Here is an 11847-nt window from a genome sequence, read left to right as displayed (position 1 = left end):
GTAGATAGCTTAACTCTCTCTGAATCCATCTTAACTCTCTCTCTCTCTCAACACAAATTCTTTATTTAACAGTTTCGGGTCATCCCATGGGCTAAGTGGTAGAGATCCAGGACCCAGCAGCAAGGTCAGGGCAATCTGTGAGCTTCTCTTTCTGACTGCAGTAGGGTGAGCACATCACCCTCTGGAACAGGACTTTTTGACATTTCAGATGATAGAGTGGCTGGTGTCATCCATAAATTCCACTTGTACCTGCATGCACTGTCCCTGAGAACTAGTCCTGCCCAGCACTTTGGTTACCCTAGCCAGCTTGATCGGCTGCACCAGACTCTTGTCCTCAATGATGGAGATCTTGTGGAGACTCCATCTTAACTTTCACCTAAGAATCAGAGTACCTAGTGTCAACTTGTCAAACATGTCTGGGTGGATCCTCTGTCCTTAGCCCCCATCTCACCCACTGAGATGGTGTTTGGCTCTTGACTTTGGTCAATCTCTTTGATGGATCCTTCTAACTTTACTCAGTGTCTTGATTGTGACTAATTGATGCCTTAAGACACCAAATTCGTAACGTAGTGTACTGTTCACCAGCACAGCACTGCAGTTATAAAGCATAACATGTTTGTTTACAAAACAAATAGAGTTAAAACATGTAAGGCCATTGCATACCTGGATTCATATGCAGTTGTAGGAACAACACGAATCGACCCTGTGCCAAGTTTCTCCCAAGGGGGAGGGTTTGGAAAGCCATGGCACACAGATAGTACACAGGTTGTGCAAAGGGGCCACACTGTGGGTACCTGTACCTCGTATTTGGTTCTCTTTCCTGTGTGGGTTCACTTATCCGGTGTTCTGACAACACCAAGCCCTATCACACACACCCCCCTCCCAATCCTTCACTCCTGGAAAGTGTAATATGTCTTACACTTCTAAAATGGTTTCATTTTAAAAGTAGTGACCGAGATGGGTCTAGAGAGAAGTCTCAGTGGCTAGAAGGTTAAGCACACGATGCTATTCTTACAGATGATCGGGGTTCAGTTCCCAGAACCCACATCAGGTGGTTCACTGCTCCTTGTAAGCCCAGTTCCAGGGGATCCAAAGTTGTCTTTCAGAGTGAGTTCACAGGTCTTAAAGGACCCAAGAGGCAAGGCTGGGAATGTCGGGGAGCTGGAAGTTTCTGGCAGGGTTCCCACTGTCCTGGGAAGTGCTTTGTCTCCTTCTTGTCAGGGCAGCTTGGATGCCTTGAGAACAGCCCAGGGGACTGCCTGAGCTTGGGGAGAGCTGAGGCTCCATTGTCTACTGGCACCCCCCTTTCCTTTAGGCTTTCATCACAGACTCAGGGTGGTACTCACTAGGCCATCAAACTGTCTCCCCCTAGGTCTGTCCTAGGTTTCCAAGCAACAAGGAGATGCTTGGGCTTTTCCGCACTGTTTACGGAGGTGGACATCTGGGACGAGAGCCGAGGGCTCTGCCGTCATCAGGGCTCGGACCGACGTGCACACCCTGGGACGCAAAGCCAGCTTACCCAGGTTGGGAAATCAGCTTGTCCACAGAGCCAGATCCCCCTGGCAACGATCCCTCCCCTATAGACAGAGAAAGGCAAAGCCCCTGAGAGGAGCTCAGCGGAAAGTACATTTCATTGAGCCGGGGCTTGGTTACAAAATAGATAAACTTGCACCGTTTCCAGGCCAACGGGATTCAAGCTGCCGAGATGTTGACCAAGTTGGCCCTGCCTTCTGGAAGTCTCTGGCTCCACCGGAACGAGCTGTTTCATTGGGATAAGACCTCAAAGGGGAATGTGTGAGTGAGCCAGGAAATGAGTCGAACCAGGTCCCCCCAGAACATTTGATTGTAGTCCTGGGCATCCATCCAAATCCCAGGGGCCTTTGCCCCAGAAGAGATCATGGCTTACTGGTGACGCTGAATAGAGGTCATGAGCACAGTGTGACGAAGAAGCCAGGTGGGAGTCCTTGCTTCGATGCCCCTCTATAGGTTTTGTTACCTTTGTTAAGACGTAAATCATTCGATGTGGTGGGACCCGGCATGACTGTTTTCAGACTGTTCACAGAGCTGTGTAGTTGACACCGCAATTCAGTTTCAGAACGTTTTCCTTTTATCAGGCCAGGAGGAAACCCTGCATTCATGAAGTCACCCACAGTTCCATCTACTCCAGCCAACACCAGGATGCTTCACACCCATGGACGTGAAGGTACGTGGATTCGATCCCTTATGGGTGATTCATGCTTGCCTCCTGTGCCAGTGTGTTTGTGACTGCGTAATATTTTTGTACCTTCATTTTTAAAATCAGAAGTACAAACAACAAACGATCAAACGGAAGATGGTGGCCTTGATCATGCCAGCCCTGACGTAACAATGCCTAACTATAGATCACAATCCCTTTTGTGGCTTTGTTGAGTACCCCTTATTCGTTTATGCTGCACCTGGAGTTCACTCTCCTGCTGCTTGAGTGTGCTTGGCTAGCACTCTGGACTGTGTGTCTGCCACAGGTCTGCTTTGTCAGGTTATGTCTTTGGCTCATGAGTTTCTGAGCTCACTGTTGAGGGTTTGGGAGCATCTGGGTCTTGGGCAGTTCCAGTGAGAGGCTGATTATGCGTGTGGCTGTGAGTTCTTGGACTCAGTGTGAGAAGACTCCATCTTTAGCTTCAACTATTTGTTGAGAGAACACATCTATGTTCTCCCTCTATAGAGCTGCAGTCCTGTCACCCAAGGAACTGAACTGAGTAGCCAATGGCTCCATGCCACTGACAATTTATGGCGGAGGCAAGGATTCTACTTGGACATAGCAGGAGCAATACTAAGCCAGTGCCACCTCCCAGTGAGGCCTCCCATGGGCTCAGTCAAAGCACAGTATCATGGAGCCAAGTGGAGGACAGGCAGAGTCAGCCTGTCCTGTGAGTCCCAGTGGATTCCCTGGGTGGCAAAGGTACTACCACACGTTGCAGTTAGACCCTTGGGAGTCTCAGAGGAACTAACACGACCTCACTTTCCCCCAGATGTAGGGCTTCAGGAGCCTGCATAGAATACAGGAGGGGAGGGTGGAGCCCTCAGCACAGGATACCCAGCCTTTATGTCTCACGGGGTCAGGAGAGCAGGGTGCACAGGATCCTTGCTGCAGTAGCCTTACATTTCCCCATGAAGCTTGCAGGAAATTTGCAGACTCCCTAGTGTTGTGTTCCCTGCTCTCAGACCCGTTGTTGCCTTTCTTGCTACAGAACCAGGAACAATCACCGAGCTTGCCTCTGGGAAATCTGAACCAAGACATCCAGGAACCTGGACATGGATTGAACTATCTCTTCATTGTCAGTTACCACTTGCTAAGCACATCACCCCCAGATCTGTGTGAGGGGGTCAGGTGTGCTGGGGTGGAGAAGACAACACAGAGCAGCCTGGGATGGGAAGTCAGTCTCCTGGTGGTGGGAGTGGTAGATGCTTGTGGTTGTGCTGTCTCCTTTGAGTAAAAACTCCAGCTGCCAAGTGCTGCCTAGCCTCTGATAGTTGGCAGAGGCTCCTCCTGGCACCATGTGGGATGTGAACTTCCCCCTCAATTCCTGGATTTATTTTGGGATAATGGGCTGTGGAAAGGTTACAGAAGGCTGAGTCTGGCCTGAAAATGAAGCTCCAGCCATGGCCAGAGGAACATGGGGCTGAGGCTGACTTAGAGTCTGCCTCCTCTGAAGAACAATGCTATTTGAGGATCCATGCAGTGGCCACTGTCAAAGTGGTGGGGGATATGATGTCCTCCTTGCTCCCACTTCATCCCTGTGGCAGGAGTACCTGTTTAGGGGGGCACCCTCTCTCTCTCTCTCTCTCCTCTGTAGTGGGTGCTTTGGAACAAGTTGCAGACTATCGAGGAGTCGGAGTCGTCGGAGTCGACCTGGGGCTGTGTTCTCAGGGCTGCTCAGTTAGCACAAGAGGTCCTGCGGAGGAAGCACTAGCATCCCCCAGGCTCCCAGAAGCAGAGTCTGGGAGCAGTGCGTCACTTCAAAGGGCTCCCCCTCCCTCAGTCTGCTTTCTCTGTAGCAGAGGAGCCTTCCAGGCTCCCAGGCAGCTAAGCTGGAGGGGCCATGGCAGAGTCAGTAGTTAATAGCTCCTTGTCCTTTCTGCACAGGATATTGTGGAACTCATGCTTGATTGACAGCAAGCTATTTGTTTCATTGTAGCTGTAGCTGCAGTCTACTAGGATATCAGGAGAGCTCCCCCGCCTCCCGCCAAAAGCCCTACCAGTTACCTTTCTGTGGTGATCAAATACCGGGCCAGAGTTAGCTCAAGGCAGGAAAGGTTGATTTTGGGGCAGTGCGGGGTACAGATGGCTGTGACGGAAAGGATACAGCTGTAAGGGCTCTTGGGGTCGCAGGAGTGTGAGCTTGCTTGCTTGCTTGCTCACATGCCCGAGAGGATTAGTCTGCAGAGAGCAGACAGGAAGTGGGACTGGTCCCCTCCTGAGAAGCAACAATTCAACCCCCACTTTCTCTGTCCCACCTGTGCCGGGAGCAATCACAGGAGCTTGCCAGCAGGGACCAGATGGGGTAGCGGGTCCTGGGGGAGTGACTCACCACAGTCTTCTACATCGTTAGACTTTAAATCAGAGCCTTTCAGGCCAGAGGGCCAGAGAACCGGATCTAAACACCCCATCCGTTTCCAGTGGGGAGTTAGTTTTCCCTGGCAACTTGAAGCCGGTTTGAAAAAGAAAAAAAAATTCAAAAGAATAGAAGAAGAAAGGTTAAGTTTTCAACCAGGCAAAGAGGCTCAGGTGACCTCCTCCAGTGTCAAACAAGCCTCCTGTGCAGCCCACCTAGGGGCTCCCTTTCCTTGAAGGCCAGTTATCAAAGGAGCCTTTGCTTTTGTTTTTAAACCCCGTTCTCGGTGAAGAAAGTGACTGTGCAAGGCGTCCCCCTTCCCCTGCCTCTGGGTGGGAAACAATTTTATTTTGACTGGCTGAATTTCGCCCCCCCCCCCACCCTTTAGAAGCTGCTCCTTTATCCCCAAATGTAAAATCCAAGCTTCAAAGCAAATCCTGCTCCAGTCAGTGCCAAATAAGGCAAGAACCCTCACAAAGCCGGGGTTTGTCAGGCCCTCTGGTCAGGTTTCAGCCAGGCTTCGGAGGGGCATTCCTGAAATAGTGCAGGCCGCCCATACCTCCAGGCACTTAGCAACACGACGCCTTTTGAATTTGCTTAAAACTATTAAGAAGTAATTAAGCAGTTAAAGGGTCTTTTTCAGCCCGAGCAGAGGTTGGGGAGGGAGTCGGGTTCAGTGAGAGGAAGCGAGGCCATTCGCTTTCCTCTGAGCTGACCTTGCAGCGTAACACGTTCATCCTGTATTTTTCTGCCACTGCCAATTTATGGCCTACAGGAAACTAATCTTGTACAATAACTACCTTCCTGTACTTAGTTCCTAAGTAGAGCCAAATGGATTTGGTGGCGGATGGGCTCCGCAGCGGTTCCCGGGAAACAGTGCTGAGCCCAGCAAGATCTGATAGGGGCTGCCGCTCTTAACTGACTCTCTGTATAATTAGGTTCCTGTTTTGGCTGCCCTGCACTTAAGAAGAGAAAATAAAAAGCAGTCCCCCCAGCCCCGCCTACCACAGCGGTTTCAATTCCAAGCCTGAGAGGGAGGCGGGCTTAGAAACGTGCTGGAGAGACACAGTCACCCTGAGTTTAGGGAGGGAGATAGGGGCCACCCACCAACATCATGTCACCAAAGTCTTTGATGAGAAACGGGAACCTGCTTTGTGATTAAGTAAAAAAAAATATTCACATAGGACTAAATTCTGTGATGAGCTAATGAAAGATGTTCTCATTTCAAAGTCAAATGCATTCCTTAACAGGGAGGAAGGGAGGGAGGGAAGGAGGGAGGGAAGGGGGAGGGAGGGAGGGAAGGGGAAGATCTGTAAGAAAGGAGGTGAAGGGTCAAGAGGGGAGAAGGGAGGGGAGAGAAGAGGAGGGGTAGGGGGAAGGAGAAGAGAGAGGAAAAGAGAAGAAAAAGAGGAAAACTTTTCTTTTGGGGGGAGGGCTAAATCCACAACCATGCCGAGATGGCTTGAATTAAAATGGAGGCTATTGACAAAAGTCAAGGTAACAGATGTGTGAACTTGAGTGTGTGTGTGTGTGTGTGTGTGTGTCTAGTGGGGGTGTGTGGGGTGTGTGTGCCTGCCTGCCTGTGGGTGCGCATTGTGGTGGGTGCTGAGGTATTCCTCTTTTATCTCTCTCCACCTTATTTTTTGGAGACCGAACCCGGAGTTCCTCAGGTGGCTATACTGGTTTGTCAGCCAGCTCCAGCCAGCCTCCTGGTTCTGCCTCCTCAGGACAGAGGTCACTTCCCCTCCCTCCCCCACCCCAATCCCCGCTTTCAGACGGGTGCAGGAGATCTGAATTCAGCTTCTCCGGCTTTGGTACCTTTTCAGAAGTACAAACACTACAAACCGCTGAGATGTGAAAAAGACTCTGACAAGACTACCCTGCTCTCCCCCACCCCCCAGCTTCCCCCTCCCCACACCTCCACTCCTTCTGGCCTGGACAAGCTCCTCCCCAGGGCTGCACTGGCTCCCCAGCTCACTGGAAGAAGCAGGACTTCATGTCCACATTGATCTTCCATCGGACTGCATCCACTTCCTGTTTATTTCGTTCTGGAACTATAATGGGCCTGGTAACGCAAAGGGAGATGGAGCCTTCTTTAGAAAGGTTGAAAACGTCGCCAGGACCACAAGATGAGGATAGTTTTATAGAAGGTTAGAGAGGTGGCGTGTACTTCTGGAGACTTTGAGCCCAGCAAATAAGATCTGTGTAGAGGCTTGCAAGTCCCCACTGTGGCCCAGGCGGCAGGGTTTCTCAGGAGCGCTATGGGGTGTGATCAGGCTTTGCATCAGGAATGGGAAAGAACCACTTCACCCCACAAAATGTGTAGTTAGTTCCCTGGGGCTTCAGGCTTCTGTGGTCTGCGAGGATGAGCAGTCGGGCCAGCGGCTGTGAAGTAGGCTTGAGTCAGTCATCTTGCCATTATAGATGTCCAACTGGTAGAGTGACAAGGAGAAAGTAATGAACATACAGGCCACGTCACTGGTATAAAAAGTTACCCAGAGATTCTTTATGCCAATGAGCGACTGACATATTATTACCAATAATAATCATCAGTAGGTATATCGTGTGATTTAAGCGGTGCCTTTGAAGAGTAGAAATGGTATGTAGGCCTGTGTGGGAGGGACCGGATAGTCTAGAGCAAGATGCAACAGCTAAATGAGGATTGTTGGAAGTGTCTGCCAGGGAGAGTTGGGAAGGGCCTTTACTCCTGTGTCATTTAATGGCCGCTCTTCCTCGACATCCTAACTCACCAGGCTTCTGTGTGCAGACCTCCCCCTTGTGCAGGCTTTACCAGGCTGTCACGAGCTGGCCTCACTAGGCTGCCTTGTGCAGGCTTTACCAGGCTGTCATGAGCTGGCCTCACTAGGCTGCCTCGTGCAGGCTTTACCAGGCTGTCATGAGCTGGCCTCACTAGGCTGCCTCGTGCAGGCTTTACCAGGCTGTCACGAGGTTCTCATGAGCAGTCTTTGTGCTGGCTCTGTGTTGTCTCCTTTCACATCTGGGCTTAGACAGGAGGCAGGAGTGAACTGAAAGGGCTGTTCTCACACTAGGTGGCCAGAACGGTTCCTAATAGCTGTCAAGAGAGAGCCTGGTGGAGGGGGCGGCCCGGAGTGGGGGGGGGGGAGAGAGAGGGAGAGAGGGAGAGAGAGAGAGAGAGAAGGGCAGGGGCACAGGCTGGGCTACCTGCCTCTAGTGGCGGTGAAGATCCAAGTCCCAGCTTGGGTGAGATGCTCTGATAGTAGAGAGGCCTCTGCAAAGTCATGGCTCATTACTTGAAGCTGCATCCAGCTGTTTGCTTTTAGCTTACTTGGTCCCTTCCTGCCCTAAGACCTGCATGGGGGCTTCTTTTGAAGGTACATGAGCAAGGTGATCCCATTCCTCTTGTTGGCGCTCCCACACCAGACATCTCCTGCCCAGTTTGCTGATGCCTTTCTTTCCCTACACAGTACTGAGCAAACAAGGGCCTACATGGAGTGCACACTATCACTGCCACAAGCTGGTGAGATGAGCCGCAAAGCAGACACATGGAGTGACCTGGGTTTGTCCCCTGGACTTCGTACCCTCCTGGGCCCTTCCTCTTCTCCCTTAGTTCTCTTTGCCACCCAGAAGGGCTAGCCTGGGTGGGATAGTTGTCTAAAAGACATCTGTGACCATCGGAATGAAGAGGTGACAGACTATTAACAACCAAGTGCAAAACAGGCAGATTCAAGGCTCAGGCAGCATTGCATAGAGCTCCGTATCCATGGCAATGTTTCCTGTGTGCTTCCAGACACAATTGCTGAAATAGTTGAGATGAATGGAATAGCTTTGTGCTTAGCTCTGGATGCTGTCATTGGCCAAATATGTGAAAGAAAAAAGCCCCCTCAAGCCAGGAATAATGGACGGAGAGCTCCCAACCCACCAGCCCTTTATGTTGAGTGTGTTATGGGCGAGGTTTGGGTTACGAGACAATCTGCGGCTTCACCTCCCCAAATGGGACAATTTCAAAGAGTGAATTCAAATCATAAGATTTAGGAGTTAGTTTCCAGAAAGTGAGGAGGAAATCGGAACCTACGGTGTTGGGGGCTGGGCAGGAGCCTCTCGTGGCCTTAGGCTCCTTGTGAATAAGTTGTACTGAATGTACTCATAGGACTTTTGGTCTTTGATATTCAAGACCATGCCTGTAAAATAAAGACAAACACTGCTCAGTCTCCTGAGAGGCAGGAAGTGTGTGAGTGTGTGTGTGTGTGTGTGCATGTTATGTGTGAATGCATGTCTACATGTATTTATGTATGTATGAGCATGTATGTGTGTGAATGTGAGAGTAAGTGTGTATGAGTGTGTATGTGAGTGTGTGTGTTTATATGAATGTGTGTGTGTATGTGTGTGAGTGTATGTGAGGGTGAGTGTGTATGTGAGTATGAATGTGTATATATGTGAGTGTGTACGTGTGTAAGTGTATGTGAGTGTGTGTGTTTATGTGAGTACGTGTGTGAGTGTATGTGAGTGAATATGCATGTGTTTATTTAAGTGCGTGTGTATGTGTGTGAGTGTATGTGAGAGTGAGCATGTATGAGTGTGCATGTGAGTATGTAAATGTATATGGGTGTGTGTTGAGGAATATAGGGAAACAGAGACAGAACATCGAGGAGGAATCAGTTGCCTTGCTCCATAGCACAGTGGGGTTGCTGCTGTCAGGAGTCATTTAGTGTTTAGTATTTATTCAAATAGCTAAAGGAAAAGATTGAGTGTTCTCAGCACTACAACATGCCCAGTGTGAGATGACAGGCACAGTGATCTGCTGCTGTTGATCACTGAACTCACAGATGCCAGAGCACCACCCAGCACCCAGGAACATGCACAGTTATCATGTCAGTGTGCTGCCTAATTTTATGTCAAGTTGACATAAACTACAGTCATTTAAGAAGATGGAAGCTCAGTCAATAAAGGGCCCCACAACAGAATCCTGTGAACCATTCTCCAGATTGATGATTCAGGGGCAAGGCCCAGCTCATTGCGGGTGATTCTGTCTCTGGGCTGGTGGTCCTGGGCTCTATAGGAAAACAGGCTGAGCAAGTCATGGAAGCAAGCCAGTAAGCAGCACTCCTCCATGGCCTCTGCTCCTGCCTCCAGGTTGCTGCCTTGAGTTCCTGCCCCTGGATGAAGAACTTATCAGCTGTAAGGTGACATAAACCATTTCCTTCCCCTAGTTGCTTTTGGTCAAGGTGGTTTATCACAGTAATAGGAAACACTCAGACATAAAAAAGAGAAAGGGTGAAAGGGTGGTATAGAAGTCTGTAATCCTTGCTACTTAAGGAGGTCGAAGCAGGAGGGCCGAAAGATCAAGACTGTCCTGGATAATTTGCAGAGCTCCTGTCTCAAAATAAAAAGTAAAAAGAGGGCTAAGGACATAGCTTAGTGGCACAGCGCCTCTCCAGCACAGCGCCTACCCAGCAAGCAAGCATCTGCCTAGCACAGGGTCTTCCCAGCACAGGGCCTGCCCAGCAAGCACAGGGCCTAGCTTCCATCCCAATACCAATGAGAAATAAAATAAAATAATAAAATAAAATAAAATAACACAACAACCAAGAAGAACAATTGACAGCAGCTTATAACAGAATTCCTGTGTCCTCTAATGAGTCACTTGGTAGCAGGCAAGGTTCTGGCTGTTTCTTTGTTTTGGGCTCTGCCTCTGTGAAAGATAACACTCTCTGCTCCTTTTCAGGGTCACTGTGACTGCCTTGGGCAGGTGCTGGCTATGTTCTCATGGGATCATGTGAGATGGTATGCATGAGGACTTAGCACGAGGCATACATGGTAGCTGCCATCGTCCCTGGAGCTAGCATGATCTCATCTCTCCTGGCTGGATGTTCATTTGATGAGAGTCCAAGGACAGAAGTTTCTGGCCCCTTTCTGGTGGAACCAGCTCATCGTTTCCAATCTTCGGGGTTGGCAGCTGATGGGGTTCATCCACGGGTGTCACTGATCTTTATTTAGGATGCTGAAAAGCTGTGAGGAATTTCTTCTCTGAGCAATGTGTTGGCTTTGAGGTTGTGTGTGTGTGTGTGTGTGTGTGTGTGTGCCTTCCTTATTAAGCTGTGACTAGACATGTACTACCCGAGACTACTCCAAATCAGAGTTGTAGAGTCCAGTGGGTACGGACTGTGAAACTCCCACAGATTTTCAAAGCTTTATACTCTACACGTGAAGGCACCAGTTTTGGAGAATTCGAATTGCTATAAAAAAGTGTATACTACAGAGAAATCTCAAGTTCTAAATGAGAGACAACAACCTTCTTCTTCTTCCTCTCCTCCTCCTCCTCCTCCTCCTCCTTCTCCTCTCCTTTTTCCTTAATCTTTTCTTCTTCCTCTTTTTCTTTTCTCCTCCTCCTTTTCTTCCTCGCCTCCTCCTGTTCTTCTCCCTGCTCTCTTCTTTTCTTCCTCCTCCTCCTCTTCTTTCTTCCTCCTCATCTTCTTTTTGTAAATGACTTGTTCATCAGCCCTGAATTCTGCTCTGTGACTCTTCATGAACAGGAAAACTGTGCTGTGGAAACTTCAGTGCAGTCAACAGAGGCAGGGAATTGTATGGACCCATTGACACAACCTGGTCCTCAGTCTTCAAGAATGCTTACGCACAAAGTGCCTCTAGAGACTCACTTGTGTTTGGCAGTCAGGTCTCCTGTCTCTTTGGCTTTTCAAAGCCTTGGTCATTGATGCTGCTGAGCTGGGCCTGTCTGCTGCTTCCTATGACTGGTCCACATGGAGCATCTTTGGCTGCAGAATTCCAGGGTTGACCTCATGGTCCCTTGTTCAAGCCTGCATATCAACAGCTCTGACTAATCTGCCTGGTTTCAGATCAGTCCTGTGTTGCTCCGCTGGGCCTGAGGCTGCTCATTCCTTTCTTCTTTAGTCAGTATTGCGAGGGTGATCTGCTTTTAAAGATTTGTTTCTTATTTTATACGCAGGAGTCTCTACATGTGTGTATATGCAATGTGTGCACCAAGTGTCTGTGGAAGCCTCAGATCTCTGAAATCTGGAGGAACAGATGGTTGAGAGGGGCCACGGGGATGCTAGGAAGTAACCCACACTCTCTGCAAAGGCAGCAAATGCTCTTAACTGCTGAGTCCTCTCTCCAGCCACACTATCCTGAGGCTCTGCTGCTACCATGCCCTCTGTGTGTGTGTGTTCTGTGTGTTTGTGTGTAGAGCAGGATAGATTTGGAGCTTTCTGTTTTATTCAGTGGAGGGCAGGCTGTCTTCATTATTTCTCTCAGGGCT

At 49.6% G+C, this 11847-nt stretch overlaps 2 long non-coding RNA genes across 3 annotated transcripts; both read left to right on the top strand.

The window, feature by feature from the left end:
• Positions 1 to 1765: 1765 nt before the first annotated feature.
• 3930402G23Rik (RIKEN cDNA 3930402G23 gene) lies at positions 1766 to 5796 on the top strand. 2 transcript variants are annotated; one of them, NR_135302.1, is made up of 4 exons: positions 1766 to 1954; positions 2115 to 2203; positions 2702 to 2938; positions 3228 to 5796. It is a non-coding gene; the product is annotated as an RIKEN cDNA 3930402G23 gene (long non-coding RNA). The 2 variants fall into 2 exon arrangements; NR_030715.2 differs by lacking the exon at positions 2702 to 2938.
• A 3342-nt stretch (positions 5797 to 9138) lies between these two features.
• Positions 9139 to 10604, top strand: Gm32594. The gene is made up of 2 exons (XR_378710.2): positions 9139 to 9754; positions 10297 to 10604. It is a non-coding gene; the product is annotated as a predicted gene, 32594 (long non-coding RNA).
• Positions 10605 to 11847: the final 1243 nt, after the last annotated feature.

Source organism: Mus musculus, chromosome 8 (assembly GCF_000001635.26).
Source record: "Mus musculus strain C57BL/6J chromosome 8, GRCm38.p6 C57BL/6J".
Classification (NCBI taxonomy): Eukaryota; Metazoa; Chordata; class Mammalia; order Rodentia; family Muridae; genus Mus; species Mus musculus.
Note: the sequence above shows the minus strand (reverse complement) of the source record. Positions and strands in the feature narration are given on the sequence as shown.